Raw genomic sequence first — 25,161 nt, 5'->3', positions numbered from 1 at the left:
TAATGAGTGTAATTGGACAGAATTGTTGCTAGGCAGGGAAGTAAATGAAATGTATGCCAAATTTTTAAAAATATACGAGGAAGGCACACAAACATTCATACCAAAACAGAGGTGCAGGGCCAGAAAACAGGATTGGTTCGACAGAAATTGTGAAAGGGCAAGAGACCAAAAGACACAAAAATGGAATCAGTATAGGAAGAGGCCAAACCCTCAAACATACCAGCGATACAAAGATGCGAGAAACAACTATACAACAGTAAGGAGAGAGGCAGAAAGAAATTTTGAAAAGGGGATAGCGGATAAATGTAAAACAGAACCGGGCCTATTCTACAAATTCATAAACAACAAATTGCAGGTAAAGGATAATATCCAGAGGTTGAAAATGGGAAACAGATTCATGGAAAATGAAAAGGAAATGTGTGAAACATTAAATGAAAAGTTCCAAAGTGTGTTTGTACAAAATGAAATCTTCAGAGAACCAGACACAATAAGAATTCCAGAGCACAACATAGAGCGGATAGAGGTGTCTAGAGATGAAGTGGAAAATATGCTCAAGGAGCTCAGTAAGAACAAAGCAGCTGGCCCAGATGGAGTTTCACCATGGGTTCTGAGAGAATGTGCATCTGAGCTCAGCATTCCAATTCACCTGATCTTTCAGGCATCCCTGTGTACAGGAATCGTAGCAGATGTGTGGAAACAGGCTAACATAGTTCCAATCTACAAAAATGGCAGCAGGGAAGACCCCCTCAATTATAGACCTGTATCACTGACAAGTGTAATAGTGAAAGTATTGGAAAAACCAGCGTTGAATGTAATGAAACGCCATTTTCTGGGTGAGACCCGGAGGCTCCCCGGAGCTTTACCGGCTGATATGCTAATGTCAGACTTTGGCATCAGTCATGTGTATGGAGTTCTAGGGCCTACCGGGGACCACGAGCCAGAACCTGGCCCCCTCAGAGAGGCAAGGGGAGCAATGGCCTATAGAAACCCCCGTGTGGTTGGAAGCATTCTATGTCTGCCATCGACCGGGTCAAGCATCCAGAAAGGTAAGCATTCCAAAACAAACCCCTATTCTGGTGAAAATTGCTACCTAAGCCGAACTAGTGGATAGAACTCTTCAACAGAAAACAAGGAAACTAGTATGACGTCATACGTCACCGCGCCGCTGTCTGCGCAGCTCCCCCCTCCCCAGGAGGGGGAAGGGGGAGCCCCAGACCTCCCACGCCGGCTATCCACCCACCAGTTCTGAGGCTGGATGTCAAAACACGCGAAAAACGCCGACCGGAGGGAGGGAGGGTTGCCGGGGAGCCTCCGGGTCTCACCCAGAAAATGGCGTTTCATTACATTCAACGCTGGTTTTCTGGGGGGAGCCCCGTCGGCTCCCCGGAGCTAACTACCCACAGAGGAAGGTCAAAGGGACAAAACCGGGAGGCGGACACCACGCACCCCCCAAGGAGGCGAGACAACTGGCAGCAAATGCCAACCCAAGGCGCCACAGCCCCGAAAATCCTGGGAACAACACGAGAACCACGAGCAGCAAGGCCCCTGCACGAACACCAAAAATCCATGCCCGAAAGACTGCAAGGCCACGTCGCCCAGACGGCAGCGAGAGCAGCGAAGCCACGAACGCCACAGGCATGAGGGAAGAACACAGGCAGCTTAGCCGCAAGAACACGGCTGACCACCTGGGACACCATCACCCGCGAACCGGGAAGAACAGAACCGGATCAACGCAAAACGCGCTCCGGACCCAAACGCCGTGGCACGCAAACAACAGCGGAGGGCCGCCACTGAACACACAAACGACACCCCCGGCCCGACCAACGAAGCACCAACAAACCCTGGACCCCTCCAGAATGCAGCAGCCCCACCCCGCGCCAGAAAAGATGGAGACTGCTGCCATCAAACAACCAAAACGCTAAAACCGAAGGAGCAAGAAAACTCAGCGAACCGACCCCCAGAGGCAAAGGCCCAAAGGAAAGAGCCGACGAAAAAACACACCGGAACCGAAGGGGCACTACCAACCGAGGAGAAGACAGCACGCTGACCAGAGACCAGGATGGTGCAAGCGGCGCACGAACAGGCCGGAGGTGAAACGACGCACAAGACAGCTGACTAACGGTGCAGAAGCAACACCAAGACCGAAAGCAAGCTGAAGCGGCTCCGCCTGCGCCGCACGAAAAGAGGCGACAGTATGTGGCAAGACGACGGCCCCCAACCCCCACTAGAAAACAAGCCGAGAGTAAACCAAGCCAACAAGAGTAACCACCTAAGAAGGGACAGGAAAAGGAAGGACCGCCAAAATACCCCATACTGCCGCCAAGAGAAGCACGCAGGTGGGACACCTACCACGAAGCCACCCGACCACCAACCGGAGGCAAGACCACAAGGCAGAACATAAGCAGCCCTGACAAGGCCCCCCCGAGCCCAGGAAAAAGGCGGAGCCGCAAGAAGATCTCGGGCGCGACCACCGAAACCCAGGCGGCACAAGGAGATGGAACGTCTGCCGAACAGAAAAACTCCCCAAAGCAAGCAAGCCCGCCAGGAGTTCAGAAACGACGGGTCCGACGCGAGATATCGCAAGAACCCCCCCCCCCCCCCCCCCCAAAAAAAAAAAAAAAAAAAAAAAAAAAAAAAAAAAGGCAGGGCAGGAAAACCAAAGAAGGCGGAAGGGTCGCCGCCAGAACAGGACCCGAACCAAGGGGCACGAACAACTGCAATAGACCGAGACAAATAAGCACATCACAGGACACAGGCTGACCAACGCCTAAGAATACACGCAGAACATCCCTGCTGCAGAGGAGGCAGGAAGAAAGAGCAGAAGCACAAAAAACCCCAGGAGAACAACCAGGGGTGGACAATCAGGCAGGGACAAAAACCGCACGCAATCCCCAGGCACAAAACAGCAGCAAAGTGCCACTCCACAACCGGACACAGGAACAAGGACACGCCACCGTGAAACACGGTACCAATGCACACGTGCAGCAGCAACAGCAACTTGTAAATAGCAACTCCCCTCTGCAAAGGCAGAGAACGGAGCAGGCAGACCCCAGACAGGGCCAACGGAGACACGACAAAAACCTTGCAGGCCCAGAAACCTGCACCAGGCGACCGACGGCGGAGAAACCCCGCTCGATACCTGCTGGATGAGGTACTGGGAGCTCTTTTACACCTGAAGCCCGGTCCAAGGCTAGGCCAGACCGGCCAGAGGATGGCCCACCAGGCAGCTGCTAGGAGCAGTCCACCGGCCCACATACCCCCACAACCAGGACGGGCCGGAACTTCCATACGAAAACAGGCCAGTGCGCCCTGGAAGTCCACGGACGAACCAGCAGGCTTATGCTCGCAAGTAGGTCGTGTAACAAGCACAGACCACTGATGGTAATACAGTGTCCCCCAAAAGTGCCAATAGCACCACTGCACTCCACTGGTACTATCCCGCAAGTTCTACCAGATAGGCGGGACCCAAGAGCCAGAGCTCAAATCCTGCAAGCACAGCCAGGAGCCTCACCAGGTGAGTACAGAACCAACCCTACAACCCCCACACCTCACAACATTAAAAAGGGAGGGTCCCCTGAATGACACCAGCATGGGTTGGACATGCACATGAGGGGGGACAGGAAGGGGTGATAAGGGACAGTCACTGGTGTGCGAACGGTCGCAGTCGTACAAAATATACCTAAATAAAGACAGGTATAGAAACACCGCCGCATCCAGCGCCCGGCCAAAAGACGCCAGACTGCAGAAACTCACCTGGCGAATGGTGGCACGAACTGGACACGACTCAACCGTGCCCAGAAGAACTTGAGAGCACCGCCAGGTGAAGACGCCAGAGCCGGACCCTGCCGGACCCGCAGGAGAACAGGGAGAGGCGAAGGAGGCGGTCCACACCCATGACAGGGAAAACCGCGGTGTCCTCCCCACAACAGGGAACCAGGACACCCCCGGCGCGAAGGGGCACATACCGCAGCCAGGGAGAAGAACGAGAGGCGAAGCACTGAAGCAAAAAAGGGCGCAAAACCCCAGCTCTGAAACACCGCCCAGACCAAAACAAACTCCACGGCGCATGCGCAGAACACGCCGGCCGAACCGCACACCCTCCCTGCGGGAAGGCGCCAGCCAGGACTACTGCACGAGAAAAGGAGCCAAAAGAGGAAGCAGGAACAAGAAAACCGGCCAAAGAAGCAAAGAGCCCAAAAAGTAATCCAACCGGGCGACAAGCAGCCCAACCGGGCGACAAGCAGCCCAACCGGGCGACAAGCAGCCCAACCGGGCGACAAGCAGCCCAACCGGGCGACAAGTAGCCCAACCGGGCGACAAGTAGCCCAACAGGGCGACAAGTAGCCCAACAGGGCGACAAGTAGCCCAACAGGGCGACAAGTACGAGGAGCCGACAGACGTTCCAATAATGCGGGAAGTAGCGAAAAACCTTCCCGTACCCTCGAGAACACAGAAGCCAACACTAGTCCCGAAGGCACACGAAGGCGCAGGCGCACCCGAGATCAGAAGTCACGCAGAACCCCACCGAACGGGGAAACATGACAAAAACACCGTCCCAAAAAGGGGGGGGGGAGGAAACATCCACCCACAGGACGGAACCAACCGACTCAAAGGCCAAGGAACCGAGCCCGGGGAGGGGCCGACATCCAACAGCACGTACGGCGAGTGGGGAGGAAAGACCCCACTCCGCGTAACCACAAGCCCCGCCTAGAGGGGGATAAAAACCCCCACGGGGTCTAACGGGGCCAAGGCCCCCCCAAGTCAGCCCCTCCCCAGCCCCGGGAACCTACACGACAGGCCCCGGGGCCGAGCCGTTCCCCCAAAGCCCCGGCCGTACCAGAAAACCGGGGCAGCCGCGAAAACACTAAGGAAGGGAGCCCACTGGCAGACTCATACAACACGGCTGGAGGAACAGGCCCAAATGCCCCCGTCACTACCCCGGAAGGGGAATTCCCCGAGACTGCCCGAGTCTCAACCCCACCAAAAACCCCGCCCCGAACCTACAGACCGTAAGGAACCGGATGCAGGCAGGGTGAACCAGGGGAAAAGACAAGGGGGCGTGGATGGAACCGAAGCAGCCAACACCCCCAAGTCCCAAAACGAACTACAACGGGGCAGCCCCGGGGCTCCCGGGGAGGAAACCACGAGAACGTTGCCACCACCAAGGCTCAAGTGCAACGCCCCTGCTGCCCGCACCCGCTGTGTTAGCACAACTGGGTAACCGAGCCACAACGAGCAACCAAACTCGCAGGACTCGGGTTGAAGGTGTCACCGACCCCACAGGCAGCAGACGGAGGCAAAACAGAGAGTCACCCAGAGACAAAAGGTGAGAGCAACCCTCAAACTCGCTGGAAGCGAGGGGGGGGGCTCTGGGGTCACATCCATCGGACCCGCGCGCCCCCAGGGGTTTCCCAGGGTCCCGAGCGTTTACTTTAAGAGGACTCGCGCTCAGGTAGTCCCAGGCAGGGTACTGCTAACCGGCACCCAAAGCTACCAAACAACTTTCTAAGAGCTGAACCCCCGGGACGTGTACACTCACGGGGACCTAGCAGGGGGCACCACCAGAAAATACTCAGAACACAAGGGACACAAGGGGCAAGAACGAAGGCAGACCCCCCCACCAGGTAGATAAACAAAAAGAAAAAGAAAACCCCGCAAGAGGACAGCGTACCCAAGCGGAACAGAGCCGGCCGCTATGATTGGTAAAGACAAGCTGCACAGTACCCCGCGCCCCACCAGTGCAAACACTGCCCCTTACTCTAAGGCGAACAAGGGAGACAGAACCCCCGAGCACACAAAGAGCGGCCGAAAACCAAGCAGTAAACGGCCAAGCAGGGGCAGGACCCAAGGAACTTGTGGAAGGTGGCCCCAAGCCCCAAGGGCAGTACTTACAGGGCACCTAGGGAAGGGAACCCTAGGCGCATGCAGCCCGAGTACTGAAGAATCACTCCCGGCTCACGCACCACCTAGAAAACAGACACCACACTCTAGGCACAGTGCTGAAACAACCACTGGAGCCGGAGCACATAACCATTGCCTATAGCATCAGCCGAGGAACTGATGGGTGGATAGCCGGCGTGGGAGGTCTGGGGCTCCCCCTTCCCCCTCCTGGGGAGGGGGGAGCTGCGCAGACAGCGGCGCGGTGACGTATGACGTCATACTAGTTTCCTTGTTTTCTGTTGAAGAGTTCTATCCACTAGTTCGGCTTAGGTAGCAATTTTCACCAGAATAGGGGTTTGTTTTGGAATGCTTACCTTTCTGGATGCTTGACCCGGTCGATGGCAGACATAGAATGCTTCCAACCACACGGGGGTTTCTATAGGCCATTGCTCCCCTTGCCTCTCTGAGGGGGCCAGGTTCTGGCTCGTGGTCCCCGGTAGGCCCTAGAACTCCATACACATGACTGATGCCAAAGTCTGACATTAGCATATCAGCCGGTAAAGCTCCGGGGAGCCGACGGGGCTCCCCCCAGAAAACTAATCAAAACTAAATGGGTAGAACACCTGGAGAGAAACGATATAATATCAGACAGACAGTATGGTTTTCGATCTGGAAGATCCTGTGTATTGAATTTACTCAGTTTCTATGATCGAGCCACAGAGATATTACAGGAAAGAGATGGTTGGGTTGACTGCATCTATCTGGACCTAAAAAAGGCTTTCGACAGAGTTCCACATAAGAGGTTGTTCTGGAAACTGGAAAATATTGGAGGGGTGACAGGTAAGCTTCTAACATGGATGATAAATTTTCCGACTGATAGAAAAATGAGGGCAGTAATCAGAGGCAATGTATCGGAATGGAGAAATGTCACAAGTGGAGTACCACAGGGTTCAGTTCTTGCACCAGTGATGTTTATTGTCTACATAAATGATCTACCAGTTGGTATACAGAATTATATGAACATGTTTGCTGATGATGCTAAGATAATAGGAAGAATAAGAAATTTAGATGACTGTCATGCCCTTCAAGAAGACCTGGACAAAATAAGTATATGGAGCACCACTTGGCAAATGGAATTTAATGTTAATAAATGTCATGTTATGGAATGTGGAATAGGAGAACATAGACCCCACACAACCTATATATTATGTGAGAAATCTTTAAAGAATTCTGATAAAGAAAGAGATCTAGGAGTGGTTCTAGATAGAAAACTATCACCTGAGGACCACATAAAGAATATTGTGCAAGGAGCCTATGCAATGCTTTCTAACTTCAGAATTATATTTAAATACATGGATGGCGATATACTAAAGAAATTGTTCATGACTTTTGTTAGGCCAAAGCTAGAATATGCAGCTGTTGTGTGGTGCCCATATCTTAAGAAGCACATCAACAAACTGGAAAAGGTGCAAAGACATGCTACTAAGTGGCTCCCAGAACTGAAGGGCAAGAGCTACGAGGAGAGTTTAGAAGCATTAAATATGCCAAAACTAGAAGACAGAAGAAAAAGAGGTGATATGATCACTACGTACAAAATAGTAACAGGAATTGATAAAATCGACAGGGAAGACTTCCTGAGACCTGGAACTTCAAGAACAAGAGGTCATAGATTTAAACTAGCTAAACACAGATGCCGAAGAAATATAAGAAAATTCACCTTCGCAAATAGAGTGGTAGACGGTTGGAACAAGTTAAGTGAGAAGGTGGTGGAGGCCAAGACCGTCAGTAGTTTCAAAGCGTTATATGACAAAGAGTGCTGGGAAGACGGGACACCACGAGCATAGCTCTCATCCTGTAACTACACTTAGGTAATTACACTTAGGTAATTACACGCACGCACACACAGCAAGATTAAGCAAGAAAGAGAGGGCTAGGCGGACTGCATTTTCTTGGATTGTCGGAAAGCCTTTGACACAGTACCGCATAAGAGGCTGGTACATAAGCTGGAGAGACAGGCAGGTGTAGCTGGTAAGGTGCTCCAGTGGATAAGGGAGTATCTAAACAATAGGAAGCAGAGAGTTACGGTGAGGGGTGAGACCTCCGATTGGCGTGAAGTCACCAGTGGAGTCCCACAGGGCTCTGTACTCGGTCCTATCTTGTTTCTGATATATGTAAATGATCTCCCAGAGGGTATCGATTCATTTCTCTCAATGTTTGCAGACGATGCTAAAATTATGAGAAGGATTAAAACAGAAGAGGACTGTTTGAGGCTTCAAGAAGACCTAGACAAGCTGAAGGAATGGTCGAACAAATGGTTGTTAGAGTTTAACCCAACCAAATGTAATGTAATGAAGATAGGTGTAGGGAGCAGGAGGCCAGATACAAGGTATCATCTGGGAGAGGAAATTCTTCAGGAGTCAGAGAAGGAAAAAGACTTGGGGGTTGATATCACGCCAGACCTGTCTCCTGCAGCACATATCAAGTGGATAACATCAGCGGCATATGCCAGGCTGGCCAATATACGAACGGCATTCAGAAACTTGTGTAAAGAATCATTCAGAACTTTGTATACCACATATGTCAGGCCAATCCTGGAGTATGCAGCCCCAGCATGGAGTCCATATCTAGTCAAGGATAAGACTAAACTGGAAAAGGTTCAAAGGTTTGCCACCAGACTAGTACCCGAGCTGAGAGGTATGAGCTACGAGGAGAGACTACGGGAATTAAACCTCACTTCGCTGGAAGACAGAAGAGATAGGGGGGACATGATCACCACATTCAAGATTCTGAAGGGAATTGATAGGGTTGATAAAGACAGTCTATTTAACACAAGGGGCACACGCACTAGGGGACACAGGTGGAAACTGAGTGCCCAAATGAGCCACAGAGATATTAGAAAGAACTTTTTTAGTGTCAGAGTGGTGGACAAATGGAATGCATTAGGAAGAGATGTGGTGGAGGCTGACTCCATACACAGTTTCAAGTGTAGATATGATAGAGCCCGATAGGCTCAGGAATCTGTACACCTGTTGATTGACGGTTGAGAGGCGGGACCAAAGAGCCAGAGCTCAACCCCCGCAAACACAACTAGGTGAGTACAACTAGGTGAGTACACACACACGCACGCACACACACACACGCACGCACGCACTCACGCACACACACTACACTTTCTCACACACACTACACTCTCACACACACTACACACTCTCACTACACTCTCCCTCTCTCACTACACTCTCCCTCTCTCACTACACTCTCCCTCTCTCACTACACTCTCCCTCTCTCACTACACTCTCCCTCTCTCACTACACTCTCCCTCTCTCACACTACTCTCTTCCCTCCCTCTCACACTACTCTCTTCCCTCCCTCTCACACTACTCTCTTCCCTCCCTCTCACACTACTCTCTTCCCCCCCCTCTCACACTACTCTCTTCCCCCCCTCTCACACTACTCTCTTCCCCCCCTCTCACACTACTCTCTCCCCCCCCTCTCACACTACTCTCTCCCCCCCTTCTCACACTACTCTCTCCCCCCCTTCTCACACTACTCTCTCCCCCCCTTCTCACACTACTCTCTCCCCCCCTTCTCACACTACTCTCTCCCCCTCTTACACACAATCCCCCCTCTCACACCTCACACACTCCTGTCGTGATGCTGAACCACGGTTCATTCCGAACACAGCAATTACACAACACATAACACCTTGCCCCAGCAACCGTTACTACCACCTATACTCCTACACACACCAGACCCTTGAGGCGTACCACTAGGTTTGTACTGGAACACAATGAATGAACATATGGAAGGTATTTAAAGGCCGTCGGGTTTTGTCATTTAATTACAAAGAATAGACTGACAAATAATAACATATTAACATACTCTATTAGGTAAATACACTTCCAATACCCATAGATCACTTGACCTCCGCGGTCACCACCCACACTCGTAACTTCCGCCTAAGTCCCTAATACGGAATGATTACTACAACGCTCCACACCCGGTTAGTCTTTCATTCAATACTCACATACTGCAGACTTAACTTCGTCACTAAGATCACATCAGGTTCTCGCATAGCTGTCTGCTACACTTCGCTGCTGCCACAAACGGAGATCCAGAGGACTTGCCAGTTCAACTCCCACAATCAGACTGACTTTAGCCAACCATGGCCTCAAACATTTCACCACGCCTCTCAAGGAAGGTATAATCCGATTAACCTTATCCCTAGAGCGGTAACCTTGATCCTAGAAGCCTGACGAAGAATAATTCCTCTTTCCAGGAATTATTAATTTGGCTAAACAGCTTCGGTCTTAATCCATTGACCTTTCTTAGATATGTGATCCATAGTCTGTCTACTTAACATGTACTTCCAATCATCATTCATTAAGTGTTGTAGTAATGATCCTCTAGCTAATAATTCCTTCTAACTTGTGGATTACAACAACTCCCCCCCTCTCACACCTCACACACTATCCCCCCCTCTCCCCCTCTCACACCTCACACACTATCCCCCCCCCCCTCTCCCCTTCTCACACCTCACACACACTCCCCCTCTCACACCTCACACACTCTCCCCCTCTCACACCTCACACACTCTCCCCCTCTCACACCTCACACACTCTCCCCCTCTCACACCTCACACACTCTCCCCCTCTCACGCCTCACACACACACACACACTCCCCCTCTCACGCCTCACACACACACACTCCCCCTCTCACGCCTCACACACACACTCTCCCCCTCTCACGCCTCACACACACACACTCCCCCTCTCACGCCTCACACACACACACTCCCCCTCTCACGCCTCACACACACACACTCCCCCTCTCACACCTCACACACACACTCTCCCCCTCTCACACCTCACACACACACACACACTCCCCCTCTCACACCTCACACACACACACACACTCCCCCTCTCACACCTCACACACTCCCCCTCTCACACCTCACACACACTCTCTCCCCCTCTCACACCTCACACACACACTCTCCCCCTCTCACACCTCACACACACACTCTCCCCCTCTCACACCTCACACACACACTCTCCCCCTCTCACACCTCACACACACACTCTCCCCCTCTCACACCTCACACACACACTCTCCCCCCTCTCACACCTCACACACACACACTCCCCCCTCACACACACACACTCCCCCTCTCACACACACACTCTCCCCCTCTCACACACACACTCTCCCCTCTCACACACACACTCTCCCCCTCTCACACACACACTCTCCCCCTCTCACACACACACTCTCCCCCTCTCACACACACACTCTCCCCCTCTCACACACACACTCTCCCCCTCTCACACACACACTCTCCCCCTCTCACACACACACTCTCCCCCTCTCACACACACACTCTCCCCCTCTCTCACACACACACTCCCCCTCTCACACACACACTCTCCCCCTCTCACACACACACTCTCCCCCTCTCACACACACACTCTCCCCCTCTCACACACACACTCTCCCCCTCTCACACACACACTCTCCCCCTCTCACACACACACTCTCCCCCTCTCACACACACACTCTCCCCCTCTCACACACACACTCTCCCCCTCTCACACACACACTCTCCCCCTCTCACACACACACTCTCCCCCTCTCACACACACACTCTCCCCCTCTCACACACACACTCTCCCCCTCTCACACACACACTCTCCCCCTCTCACACACACACTCTCCCCCTCTCACACACACACTCTCCCCCTCTCACACACACACTCTCCCCCTCTCACACACACACTCTCCCCCTCTCACACACACACTCTCCCCCTCTCACACACACACTCTCCCCCTCTCACACACACACTCTCCCCCTCTCACACACACACTCTCCCCCTCTCACACACACACTCTCCCCCTCTCACACACACACTCTCCCCCTCTCACACACACACTCTCCCCCTCTCACACACACACTCTCCCCCTCTCACACACACACTCTCCCCCTCTCACACACACACTCTCCCCCTCTCACACACACACTCTCCCCCTCTCACACACACACACTCTCCCCCTCTCACACACACACTCTCTCCCCCTCTCACACACACACACTCTCCCCCTCTCACACACACACTCTCCCCCTCTCACACACACACTCTCTCCCCTCTCACACACACACTCTCTCCCCCTCTCACACACACACTCTCTCCCCCTCTCACACACACACTCTCTCCCCCTCTCACACACACACTCTCTCCCCCTCTCACACACACACTCTCTCCCCCTCTCACACACACACACTCTCTCCCCCTCTCACACACACACACTCTCTCCCCCTCTCACACACACACACTCTCTCCCCCTCTCACACACACACACTCTCTCCCCCTCTCACACACACACACTCTCTCCCCCTCTCACACACACACTCTCTCCCCCTCTCACACACACACTCTCTCCCCCTCTCACACACACACTCTCTCCCCCTCTCACACACACACTCTCTCCCCCTCTCACACACACACTCTCTCCCCCTCTCACACACACACTCTCTCCCCCTCTCACACACACACTCTCTCCCCCTCTCACACACACACTCTCTCCCCCTCTCACACACACACTCTCTCCCCCTCTCACACACACACTCTCTCCCCCTCTCACACACACACTCTCTCCCCCTCTCACACACACACTCTCTCCCCCTCTCACACACACACTCTCTCCCCCTCTCACACACACACTCTCTCCCCCTCTCACACACACACTCTCTCCCCCTCTCACACACACACTCTCTCCCCCTCTCACACACACACTCTCTCCCCCTCTCACACACACACTCTCTCCCCCTCTCACACACACACTCTCTCCCCCTCTCACACACACACTCTCTCCCCCTCTCACACACACACACTCTCCCCCTCTCACACACACACACTCTCCCCCTCTCACACACACACACTCTCCCCCTCTCACACACACACACTCTCCCCCTCTCACACACACACACTCTCCCCCTCTCACACACACACACTCTCCCCCTCTCACACACACACACTCTCCCCCTCTCACACACACACACTCTCCCCCTCTCACACACACACACTCTCCCCCTCTCACACACACACACTCTCCCCCTCTCACACACACACACTCTCCCCCTCTCACACACACACTCTCCCCCTCTCACACACACACTCTCCCCCTCTCACACACACACTCTCCCCCTCTCACACACACACACTCTCCCCCTCTCACACACACACTCTCCCCCTCTCACACACACACTCTCCCCCTCTCACACACACACACTCTCCCCCTCTCACACACACACTCTCCCCCTCTCACACACACACACTCTCCCCCTCTCACACACACACACTCTCCCCCTCTCACACACACACACTCTCCCCCTCTCACACACACACACTCTCCCCCTCTCACACACACACTCTCCCCCTCTCACACACACACTCTCCCCCTCTCACACACACACTCTCCCCCTCTCACACACACACTCTCCCCCTCTCACACACACACTCTCCCCCTCTCACACACACACACTCTCCCCCTCTCACACACACACTCTCCCCCTCTCACACACACACTCTCCCCCTCTCACACACACACTCTCCCCCTCTCACACACACACTCTCCCCCTCTCACACACACACTCTCCCCCTCTCACACACACACTCTCCCCCTCTCACACACACACTCTCCCCCTCTCACACACACACTCTCCCCCTCTCACACACACACTCTCCCCCTCTCACACACTTCAAAAGGTGACACCCCTAGGGTCAACACTTGCAGCAGAGGAGCTCCAGCATATTTCAACAATCCTAAGTATTGTAGTACAGGTTGATGGTAGTGAGTGGTGTCCCAGAGAACATAAAGGTATAGTGCTCTTGAAAAATAGGTGAGATAACAGGAAAGTGCTAAGGGAAGTGAAAAATCGGATGAGAAAAAGTTGCCCTAGTGTTTACAGTGCAGAGAAGAACATTCAAGATGGCCACTGGCAAGGGGAAAAACAAAACAGAGCTTGATTTTGAGGGATTCAATGAAGAAAGCATTGATATTAGTAGTCTACATAACAAGTTGGTAAATTTAGATACTATAGTGAACTCTCATGTAGAAATAATTAGTAAATTGAAAGAAAGTAATGACCATTTGAATAGCAAAGTTTTATGTCTTGAGGGTTTAGTGAAAGACTTGCGCAAGGATAAGAATCAATTGGAAACAAATTGCAAAGCCATGGAAGAAGAAAATAAACTCTTAAAAATAGCTTTGGAAGAAGTTAAAGTAAATTTAAACATAAATGACTACAATAGGTTAGGCAAGGAAATTCAACAGGAGAAACAGCTTTTGTCAGCACAGATGGAGGAAGTTACACAGGGAATAGAACAGTGCAAGAAAGATATGCAACTCACTTATGCACAAGTGGCCAAGGAGAAGGAAAAAATAGAAGAAGCAGTAAAGGAAGTCAAACACTGCAGCAACCAAGATAAAACAAACATTAGGCTAGAAGTGAGGAAAGAATTGGCATCTAACCCGAAGTTGGTGCAAAACACAGTTGATCGGAGTAAGTCCCTGATCATTTTTGGCTGCAAAGAAAAGGCGATAACATCTAGGTCAGAAAGAGCTGTAGAAGAAGCTAAAGTAGTAGATAAAATTGTTGGCCTCGTGGAAGGTCTTACAAACAGAGAGAATGTGTGCGACTACAGGAGAATAGGCAGGTACGTAAAAGGGAAAGATCGACCTTTGAGGATCACCCTAAACGGTGCCAAACAGATGGAAGAAGTACTAAGGAATGCTAGAAAATTGCAAAGGGATGAGGATGGGAAAGGGTGGTCATTAAGACGAGATCTTTCAAAAGAAGATAGAGAGAAGCTGAAACTGAACCTCGCCGAGGCAAAACATTTAAATGAGAGCAGGAATGAAGAAGAAATAAATTCTTTTTTCTACAAAGTGATAGGGGTAGGCAAACCAGTAAAGTGGTACATAAAGGCAAACCAACAAAATCAATAGAGAGAGGGGGAGTGAAGAATAAGGAGAGGGGGAACAAGTTCCTGAAGATTGCATACACCAACATAGATGGAGTGAGATCGAAGATACTGGAGTTAAGTGATGTAATACAGCTGCAGACACCAGACATTGTTGCACTCACGGAGACAAAACTTGAAGATGTAATTTTAAATGAGGTCATATTCCCAAGGGGCTACTCAATTTGGAGACGGGACAGAAAAATTAGGAAAGGCGGTGGCGTTGCTGTGCTGGTAAAAGAACACCTAAAGGTGAAGGAAATAATGACTGCCAATCCACAAGAAGTTGACATAATAGCACTAGAGATCTGCTATGAGGATGATAAACTAATGATGATAAATGCATATAGTCCACCGCCAAGCAGCACATGGTCAAAGGAGGAGCTAGATAGTAAACGTGAAGGTCTTATAACAATAATGAGAGAGATTATAGCGAGAGCGGATAACGATAGATCACGACTGTTGATAGTCGGTGACTTCAACTTGAAATCCATAGACTGGGAAGCATATGAAGCTAAAACAGAAGATTTTTGGACCTGTAAATTTGTAGACCTCATCCTGGAAACATTCTTGTATCAACATGTTAAACAAGCTACGAGGATGAGGGAAGGGGACGTTCCCTCCATGCTAGATTTGATATTTACCAGGAAGGAGGAAGAGATATTTGACATTCAGTACCTTCCTCCCTTGGGTAAAAGTGACCATGTCTTTTTGGGAATAAAGTATGCAATGCGTTATAAGCTGGAAGAAAATAAGGAGGTGGAAGCAGTTGAAAAACCAGACTTCAGGAGAGGACATTATGGTGACCTTAGAAATTTTTTTAGTGAGTATAATTGGACAGACTTGATGCTAGGCAAGGAAGTGAATGAGATGTATGGCAAGTTTTGTGAAATATATGATAAAGGCACAAAAAAATTTATACCAAAACAGAGATGCAGAACTAGGAAACAGGATTGGTTCAATAGAAATTGCGAGAGGGCTAGAGACCGAAAGACACAAAAATGGAATCAATACAGGAAGAGGCCGAACCCCCAAACATACCAGCGATACAAAGATGCGAGAAACAACTACACGGCAGTGAGGAGAGAGGCAGAAAGAAATTTTGAAAAAGGGATTGCGGACAAATGTAAAACAGAACCAGGTCTATTCTATAAATTCATAAACAACAAATTGCAGGTAAAGGATAATATTCAGAGGTTGAAAATGGGAAATAGATTCACGGAAGATGAAAAGGAAATGTGTGAAACACTAAACGAAAAGTTCCAAAGTGTGTTTGTACAAAATGAAATCTTTAGGGAACCAGATACAATAAGAATTCCAGAGAACAACATAGAACACATAGAGGTGTCTAGAGACGAAGTGGAAAAAATGCTCAAGGAGCTCGGTAAGAACAAAGCAGCTGGCCCAGATGGCGTTTCACCATGGGTTCTGAGAGAATGTGCATCTGAGCTCAGCATTCCACTTCACCTGATCTTTCAGGCATCCCTGTGTACAGGAATCGTAGCAGACGGGTGGAAACAGGCTAACATAGTTCCAATCTACAAAAGTGGCAGCAGGGAAGACCCCCTCAATTATAGACCTGTATCATTGACAAGTGTAATAGTGAAAGTATTGGAAAAACTAATCAAAACTAAATGGGTAGAACACCTAGAGAGAAATGATATAATATCAGACAGACAGTATGGTTTTCGATCTGGAAGATCCTGTGTATCGAATTTACTCAGTTTCTATGATCGAGCCACAGAGATATTACAGGAAAGAGATGGTTGGGTTGACTGCATCTATCTGGACCTAAAAAAGGCTTTCGACAGAGTTCCACATAAGAGGTTGTTCTGGAAACTGGAAAATATTGGAGGGGTGACAGGTAAGCTTCTATCATGGATGAAAAATTTTCTGACTGATAGAAAAATGAGGGCAGTAATCAGAGGCAATGTATCAGAATGGAGAAATGTCACAAGTGGAGTACCACAGGGTTCAGTTCTTGCACCAGTGATGTTTATTGTGTACATAAATGATCTACCAGTTGGTATACAGAATTATATGAACATGTTTGCTGATGATGCTAAGATAATAGGAAGGATAAGAAATTTAGATGACTGTCATGCCCTTCAAAAAGACCTGGACAAAATAAGTATATGGAGCACCACTTGGCAAATGGAATTTAATGTTAATAAATGTCATGTTATGGAATGTGGAATAGGAGAACATAGACCCCACACAACCTATATATTATGTGAGAAATCTTTAAAGAATTCTGATAAAGAAAGAGATCTAGGAGTGGTTCTAGATAGAAAACTATCACCTGAGGACCACATAAAGAATATTGTGCAAGGAGCCTATGCTATGCTTTCTAACTTCAGAATTGCATTTAAATACATGGATGGCGATATACTAAAGAAATTGTTCATGACTTTTGTTAGGCCAAAGCTAGAATATGCAGCTGTTGTGTGGTGCCCATATCTTAAGAAGCACATCAACAAACTGGAAAAGGTGCAAAGACATGCTACTAAGTGGCTCCCAGAACTGAAGGGCAAGAGCTACGAGGAGAGGTTAGAAGCATTAAATATGCCAAAACTAGAAGACAGAAGAAAAAGAGGTGATATGATCACTACATACAAAATAGTAACAGGAATTGACAAAATCGACAGGGAAGACTTCCTGAGACCTGGAACTTCAAGAACAAGAGGTCATAGATTTAAACTAGCTAAACACAGATGCCGAAGAAATATAAGAAAATTCACCTTCGCAAATAGAGTGGTAGACGGTTGGAACAAGTTAAGTGAGAAGGTGGTGGAGGCCAAGACCGTCAGTAGTTTCAAAGCGTTATATGACAAAGAGTGCTGGGAAGACGGGACACCACGAGCGTAGCTCTCATCCTGTAACTACACTTAGGTAATTACACTTAGGTAATTACACACACTCTCCCCCTCTCACACACACACTCTCCCCCTCTCACACACACTCTCTCCCCCTCTCACACACACACTCTCTCCCCCTCTCACACACACACTCTCTCCCCCTCTCACACACACACTCTCTCCCCCTCTCACACACACACTCTCTCCCCCTCTCACACACACACTCTCTCCCCCTCTCACACACACACTCTCTCCCCCTCTCACACACACACTCTCTCCCCCTCTCACACACACACTCTCTCCCCCTCTCACACACACACACTCTCCCCCTCTCACACACACACTCTCTCCCCCTCTCACACACACACTCTCTCCCCCTCTCACACACACACTCTCTCCCCCTCTCACACACACACTCTCTCCCCCTCTCACACACACACTCTCTCCCCCTCTCACACACACACTCTCTCCCCCTCTCACACACACACTCTCTCCCCCTCTCACACACACACTCTCTCCCCCTCTCACACACACACTCTCTCCCCCTCTCACACACACACTCTCTCCCCCTCTCACACACACACTCTCTCCCCCTCTCACACACACACTCTCTCCCCCTCTCACACACACACTCTCTCCCCCTCTCACACACACACTCTCTCCCCCTCTCACACACACACTCTCTCCCCCTCTCACACACACACTCTCTCCCCCTCTCACACACACACTCTCTCCCCCTCTCACACACACACTCTCTCCCCCTCTCACACACACACACTCTCCCCCTCTCACACACACACACTCTCCCCCTCTCACACACACACACTCTCCCCCTCTCACACACACACACTCTCCCCCTCTCACACACACACACTCTCCCCCTCTCACACACACACACTCTCCCCCTCTCACACACACACTCTCCCCCTCTCACACACACACTCTCCCCCTCTCACACCTCACACACACACTCTCCCCCTCTCACACCTCACACACTCCCCCCTCTCACACCTCACACACTATCCCCCCCCCTCTCCCCCTCTCACACCTCACACACTATCCCCCCCCCTCTCCCCCTCTCACACCTCACACACTATCCCCCCCCTCTCACACCTCACACACTCTCCCCCTCTCACACCTCACACACACTCCCCCTCTCACACCTCACACACACTCCCCCTCTCACACCTCACACACTCTCCCCCTCTCACACAATCCTGTGTGAGGCCAATCCTGGAGTATGCGGCCCCAGCATGGAGCCTGTATCTAGTCAAGCACAAGACGAAGCTAGAAAAAGTTCAGAGGTATGCCACTAGACTAGTCCCAGAGGCATGAGTTATGAGGACAGACTACGTGAACTGCACCTCACGTCGCTGGAAGACAGAAAAGCTAGGGGAGACATGATCACCACATACAAAATTCTCAGGGGAATTGACAGGGTGGACAAGGATGGATTATTTAACACAGGTGGCACATGCACAATGGGACACAGGTGGAAGCTGAGTACCCAAATGAGCCACAGAGACATTAGAAAGAACTTTTTCAGTGTCAGTACTGTAGTTAGTAAATGGAATGCACTAGGCAGTGATGTGGTGGAGGCTGACTCCATACACAGTCTCAAATGTAGATATGACAGAGCCCAGTAGGCTCAGGAATCTGTACATCAGTTGATTGACGGTTGAGAGGTGGGACCAAAGAGCCAAAGCTCAACCCCCATAAGCACAATTAGGTGAATACACACACTCCCCCTCTCACACACACTCTCCCCTCTCACACTACCCCCCCCCCTCTCCCCTACTACTGCCAGTCATCAAAGTAGGCCAGGATCTGAACCCCTAGCAGATGCAGACAGGTCACCACGACCTGGGTAAGACAAATGAATACGCATTGTGACAGATTCAAGCCAAAAGAAAGGCAACGAAAGCGGTAAGCCAGATGCCCCAACACGAAATCTAACCAGTCCCTGAACCCCAGATGAAAAAGAACGTGCCAATAGGCGTCCTTGAGGTCCAGGGAAACCATCCAGGTACCCGGCTCCAAAAGAAGCCGGACCTGAGACAGAGTGGTCATCCTAAAGGAGGGGCAAGGAATCCAAGGGTTCAGACGGGACAAGTCCAGAATGACCCTCAGATCCGCACAGTCCCATTTCAGCACTGGAAACAGTCAGGAAACCCACCTGAGGGACAGGGTTGTTTCGACCACACCCACTCCGAGATGACCCGACAAAGCGCAGGGGAAGAAGCCTGCCCCACCAGCCCCGAAGGGGAAGGAGCTGCGCAACGCCACCACAGGCCGGACGACACGACCGAAAACGCCCATGAATCATGGAAAAAGCGGGAGCAAACAGAGCGAGCCTCCCCCCCCCCCATTGCCCCGTCAACAGGGCAAACTGCGAAAGGACCAACGCCTCTTACAAGAAGCTGACCGACGAACAGAGCGATCACCGTGCCGACCAGACGACGCCGGCTCCAAAAGCAACCTCCTAAGATGATTTTGGGGCTTAGCGTCCCCACGGCCTGGTCCTTGACCAGGTTTCCTTTTTATTACACATCCTCAAGAAGCAGCCAGTAGTAGCTGTCTAACTCCCAGGTACTTATTTACCTGGATAGGGGGGTCAGGTTCTGGTTCATGGTCCCCAGTAGGCTGAACTCCATAGTCTAATGCCCCATTCTTATTTATCACACATTGGCCCAATAGCTCCAGGGAGGCGTACGGGCTCCCCACAGAAAAAAAGATAGAATGGGAAGCAGGCGAAACAACAGCCAACGAAAAGTGGGCGAGGCTCAGATTCACCAGTCCCAGCGATGGTAGAATGGGTGGAACTGGAGAAACCAGTACTATGCCTGGAGCCATACCCTACCCAGAGAAAAGACAATGTAGGCAGACGTACCAGACCAACCGGGCTGTAGTGGATATGTGGGCCTGTGGGCCACTTCAAGCACCAGACTGTTGGACTAAGCACTCACAAGTCAAGCTTGGCCCTGGGCCGGGCTTGAGAAGTAGAAGAACCCCAGAAGCCCATCCAAATACAAGGTGAATCTAAGGAATGGGCCAACATGGCTTGTCAGCACTTTAGGTGTGCCAAATAAAATGCCATCAACACCTCCCAAAGAAAAGGGGTGAACATCTTGGGCAAGGCTGCCAAGGCCGAAACCACAGACTACATGGCCTTCACCCTCAGAGCAGACCCCAACAACACGTCTTCATGAAGATGCTCAGAGAGCCTCTCCACAAGAACCCAGACACAGAGGACTGCCACCAGGTGCAAACACACCCTGAGGTCTTCCACAATAAGGGCTCTGGACAGCACAGGCAGCTGCACATGGAGCTGCCACTTGCCCACTACCTTGGTAACTGCTGGAGCAATCAGACAGGAACAAAGCAGAGGAAGCTCTACTCAGAAACACCTGAAAAGCGGAGCTCATCTCCCATCAATCAAGCATGTAGGTCCGACAGAACCCCTGCCAAGCCCCCAAGGATAAGAGAGGGTTGTCAGCCAGCCAGGATAAACCAGAAACCTCTTATTGCAACCAATAATAGGAGGCAGATCTATATTTGAAAGAGGCCAGGTCCATCATGGAAAAGAAGTATGCATTCCAAAAGCAAATCCATGTGGGCCACAAAAGGTACAGCACAGGAGGACGGAAACCTCTGGATAAACAAAGAATCTGAGGAACACAAATGCAACTTTGAACCAAACCCAAAGGGACAGCACTGAGCAATCCAACTTATACACAGTGGGAGGATACAAAAAAATTATCCCCCCCTCTGTAACAAAAGACCCGCCATAGAGAAAACAACCAAAATGCATAATGGGTTGAAAGGCACGCAAAGGCACTCATCGAGCTCTCCTTCAATCCCAGAAGGCTTCATAGTGAAGCTGAAGCCCTCGTCTAACACCCAAGACAGGAACGTGTCCTCCCAAGGAGAAGGCTCGGGGCAAATGAGCGACTGTGAAGACGAGCGCCCCAAAACCTCTACACAACCAGAAAGCTCAACTGCCTCTGTCAATGCAGATGGGACCACCTCCAGAAAAGATTGAGCTACACCCCCAAGCTAAGCTCTGACCAGACTCTGAAACCCTCAGATGCTTCAGAGCTAGAACCAGTGGGAAAAGACCAGAAGCAGTGTGAACCATACCCAGATGGGGAAGGAAGAGGAGGCACAGACCTTCAAGGGGTTTCCACGGGCCTAAAGAATGTTAAAAACACTTTCGCGGACCGATGTTGCTTGAGAGCGGCGACAATTTTTCTCTTGAAAATTTGACATTTTTTCTGAAATAAAATGGTGTGTAGAGATGCTCTATACAATAATATCTATCATGCTGAACAGTTAATGTTAACCTGAAAAATTGCAAGCTTCCTGTTGCAGACAATGACTTTGGGAAGGTACCAATGTTGCTTACATGCACTATACACACAGCTTCACTTTATTAGCTAGTTCAAGCTACGGGGCTTCAATAAGTCTTAGTATAGGCCACTTGTCCCTGACAACTGGAATTATTTTTAATAATTCTTCTTACTAAAGCTTCTAAAGTAAAAGCTTCTTACCTTTCTTTTATTTCCTGTTTTGATGTGATTGATTGATAAAGATTAAGCCACCCAAAAGGTGGCACGGGCATGAATAGCCCGTAAGTGGTGGCCCTTTTGAGCCATTACCAGTATCAAGAGCTGATACTGGAGATCTGTGGAGGTGCGAATGCACCCTGCGTGACGGGATGTCTCCTTTGTGAATGTGTTAAGATGAAGATGAAGCCACCCAAAAGGTGGCACGGGCATGAATAGCTCGTAAGTGGTGGCCCTTTTGAGCCATTACCAGTATCAATAGATGATACTGGAGATCTGTGGAGGCGCGACTGCACCCTGCGTGACGGGAGATGTCTCCCTTGTGAATGTGTTAAGATGAAGATGAAGCCACCCAAACGGTGGCACGGGCATGATTAGCTCGTAAGTGGTAGCCCTTTTGAGCCATCACCAGTATCAATTGATGATACTGGAGATCTGTGGAGGCGCGACTGCACCCTGCGTGACGGGAGATGTCTCCCTTGTGAATGTGTTAAGATGAAGATGAAGCCACCCAAACGGTGGCACGGGCATGATTAGCTCGTAAGTGGTGGCCCTTTTGAGCCATCACCAGTATCAATAGATGATACTGGAGATCTTTGGAGGCGCGACTGCACCCTGCGTGACGGGAGATGTCTCCCGGACCAAGTGGAGTTTCTAATGATTGATTGATTGATGAAGATTAAGCCACCCAAAAGGTGGCACGGGCATGAATAGCCCGTAAGTGGTGGCCCTTTTGAGCCATTACCAGTATCAAAAGCTGATACTGGAGATCTGTGGAGGTGCGAATGCACCCTGCATGACGGGAGATGTCTCCTTTGTGAATGTGTTAAGATGAAGATTAAGCCACCCAAAAGGTAGCACGGGCATGAATAGCTCGTAAGTGGTGGCCCTTTTGAGCCATTACCAGTATCAATAGAAGATACTGGAGATCTGCGGAGGCGCGACTGCACCCTGCGTGACGTGACATGTCTCCCGTGACTGATCAAGATGATGATGATGATGAAGATTAAGCCACCCAAAAGGTGGCACAGGCATGAATAGCCCGTAAGTGGTGGCCATTTTAAGCCATTACCAGTATCAAGACCTGATACTGGAGATCTGTGGAGGTGCGAATGCACCCTGCATGATGGGAGATGTCTCCCTTGTGAATGTGTTAAGATGAAGATGAAGCCACCCAACAGGTGGCACGGGCACGAATTGGTAAGCGGTGGCCCTCCTGAGCCATCACCAGCATCAATTGATGATACTGGAGATCTGTGGAGGTCCTTCTGCACCCAGCGTGACGGGAGATGTCTCCCGTGTTTTAAACAGATGAAGAAGATGAAGATGAAGCCACCCAAAAGATGGCACGGGCATGAATAGCTCGGAAGTGGTGGCCCTTTCGAGCCATCACCAGTATCAAGTGCTGATACTGGAGATCTGTGGAGGCGCAAGTGCACTCTGCGTGACGGGAGATGTCTCCCATGAATGTGTCCAAGATGACGATTAAACCATCGAAAAGGTGGCTTGGGCACGAATAGCCGATAAGTGGTGGCCCCTTTGAGCCACCTCCAGCATCAATAGATGATACTGGAGATCTGTGGAGGTGCAACTGCACCCTGCGTGTCGGGAGATGTCTCCCGGACCAAGTGTGTGGTGTGTTTTTTTTTTTTGTGTTTTGATGTAGGTGGATGAGCCTTGAGCATGGTGTCAGAGGTGGTGGTCTTGGTGAAGAGTGATCCACAGAGGATCCTCTAGTGGCTCTCATCTGGTGGCACTTCACTTTCATTTCCATCTACATCAATGAACTCTGCATCACAATCTTCCTCTTTTACCTTAATGTTTGGCCTCTCTTTCATTTCACAATCTGGATCAACTTCTTCCAGTGTTACTTCTTTCTTCAAATCCATCTAAATTTTGTTTGGAAAAAATATATTTCTTGAAAATATACTGAAGAACATAAATATGTAATGACTTTTAAATAAACACAAATGCTGCTCTGAAGTAATAGAATACTTGTTAAATTACATTGAAAACCTTCCATAATGGAGCTCTATTAGAAGACACTCACAAAATATACAGTACTGTATATATACAATTTAATAGCAAAGCCTTTCAAGTTCTGCAGGCTTGTATTCTATTAATATTAAAAGGTAAATATGTCTGAACATGCATGACTCTCTAATACAGCACAGATCTTTTAATGCATTATGCAGGGAGTCCTTCATTTGTGTAGTATTGGAGACACATTTTGAGTTGCATAGGAAAGTACTTTTATATCAAGTTTTGAGGTGGGAAATGTCAGAGTTATGTGGCTTGTGAGTGGATTAGTGTGGATAAACCACACTGATCCTTAGGCTTACCACATTCTCAGCAGCAAGTCAAGCTTCCTGACTCACATTCTTGAATTTTACCAACATTTTAGGTTAGATTTAGGCACACTTGCACATCCCAAGCATTCTGTGTGATCTTTCACAGGAAATTCCTGTGATCCTCTAAAGATCCTATTAGATTAAATATTCCCTTTGTCTCGAGTAAGCAGTTTTGAAGTAATTCCATCCCTCCTTCCAAATTATTAATGATAAAATTCCAGCTAATCCGATACTAATTGACTGATCTTTTCCCAAGTCATTTAGCCTAATTACCCCCACAATTAGCATAGATGGTGGCAGTGTTAAGGTATTCTGAGTAATCCTAGGTTTTCATCCCAAACTGAGTGTTTGTTATGATTATTTTTATCATCAAAAGTGGGGCATAAAGAGCTAGATCTCACTCCCCAAAGTAACTGATAGGTGAGCACCAATCACACACCACACACAGAAGCACATCAACAAACTGGAAAAGGTGCAAAGACA

General features: G+C 49.9%; 1 non-coding gene across 1 annotated transcript in view; it reads right to left on the bottom strand.

Annotated features, from left to right (window-relative positions):
- Positions 1–25,161, bottom strand: part of LOC123760257 (uncharacterized) — a 94,140-nt gene that overhangs the window by 23,697 nt on the left and 45,282 nt on the right. Inside the window, exons 5-6 of the transcript XR_011230893.1 lie at positions 23,992–24,216; positions 22,313–22,338 (exon numbers count right to left, since the gene is read on the bottom strand). This is a non-coding gene — a transcript (uncharacterized protein). The remainder of the gene's footprint in view (positions 1–22,312; positions 22,339–23,991; positions 24,217–25,161) is intronic.

This window comes from Procambarus clarkii, chromosome 39 (assembly GCF_040958095.1).
Source record: "Procambarus clarkii isolate CNS0578487 chromosome 39, FALCON_Pclarkii_2.0, whole genome shotgun sequence".
In the NCBI taxonomy this organism is placed as follows: Eukaryota; Metazoa; Arthropoda; class Malacostraca; order Decapoda; family Cambaridae; genus Procambarus; species Procambarus clarkii.
Note: the sequence above shows the minus strand (reverse complement) of the source record. Positions and strands in the feature narration are given on the sequence as shown.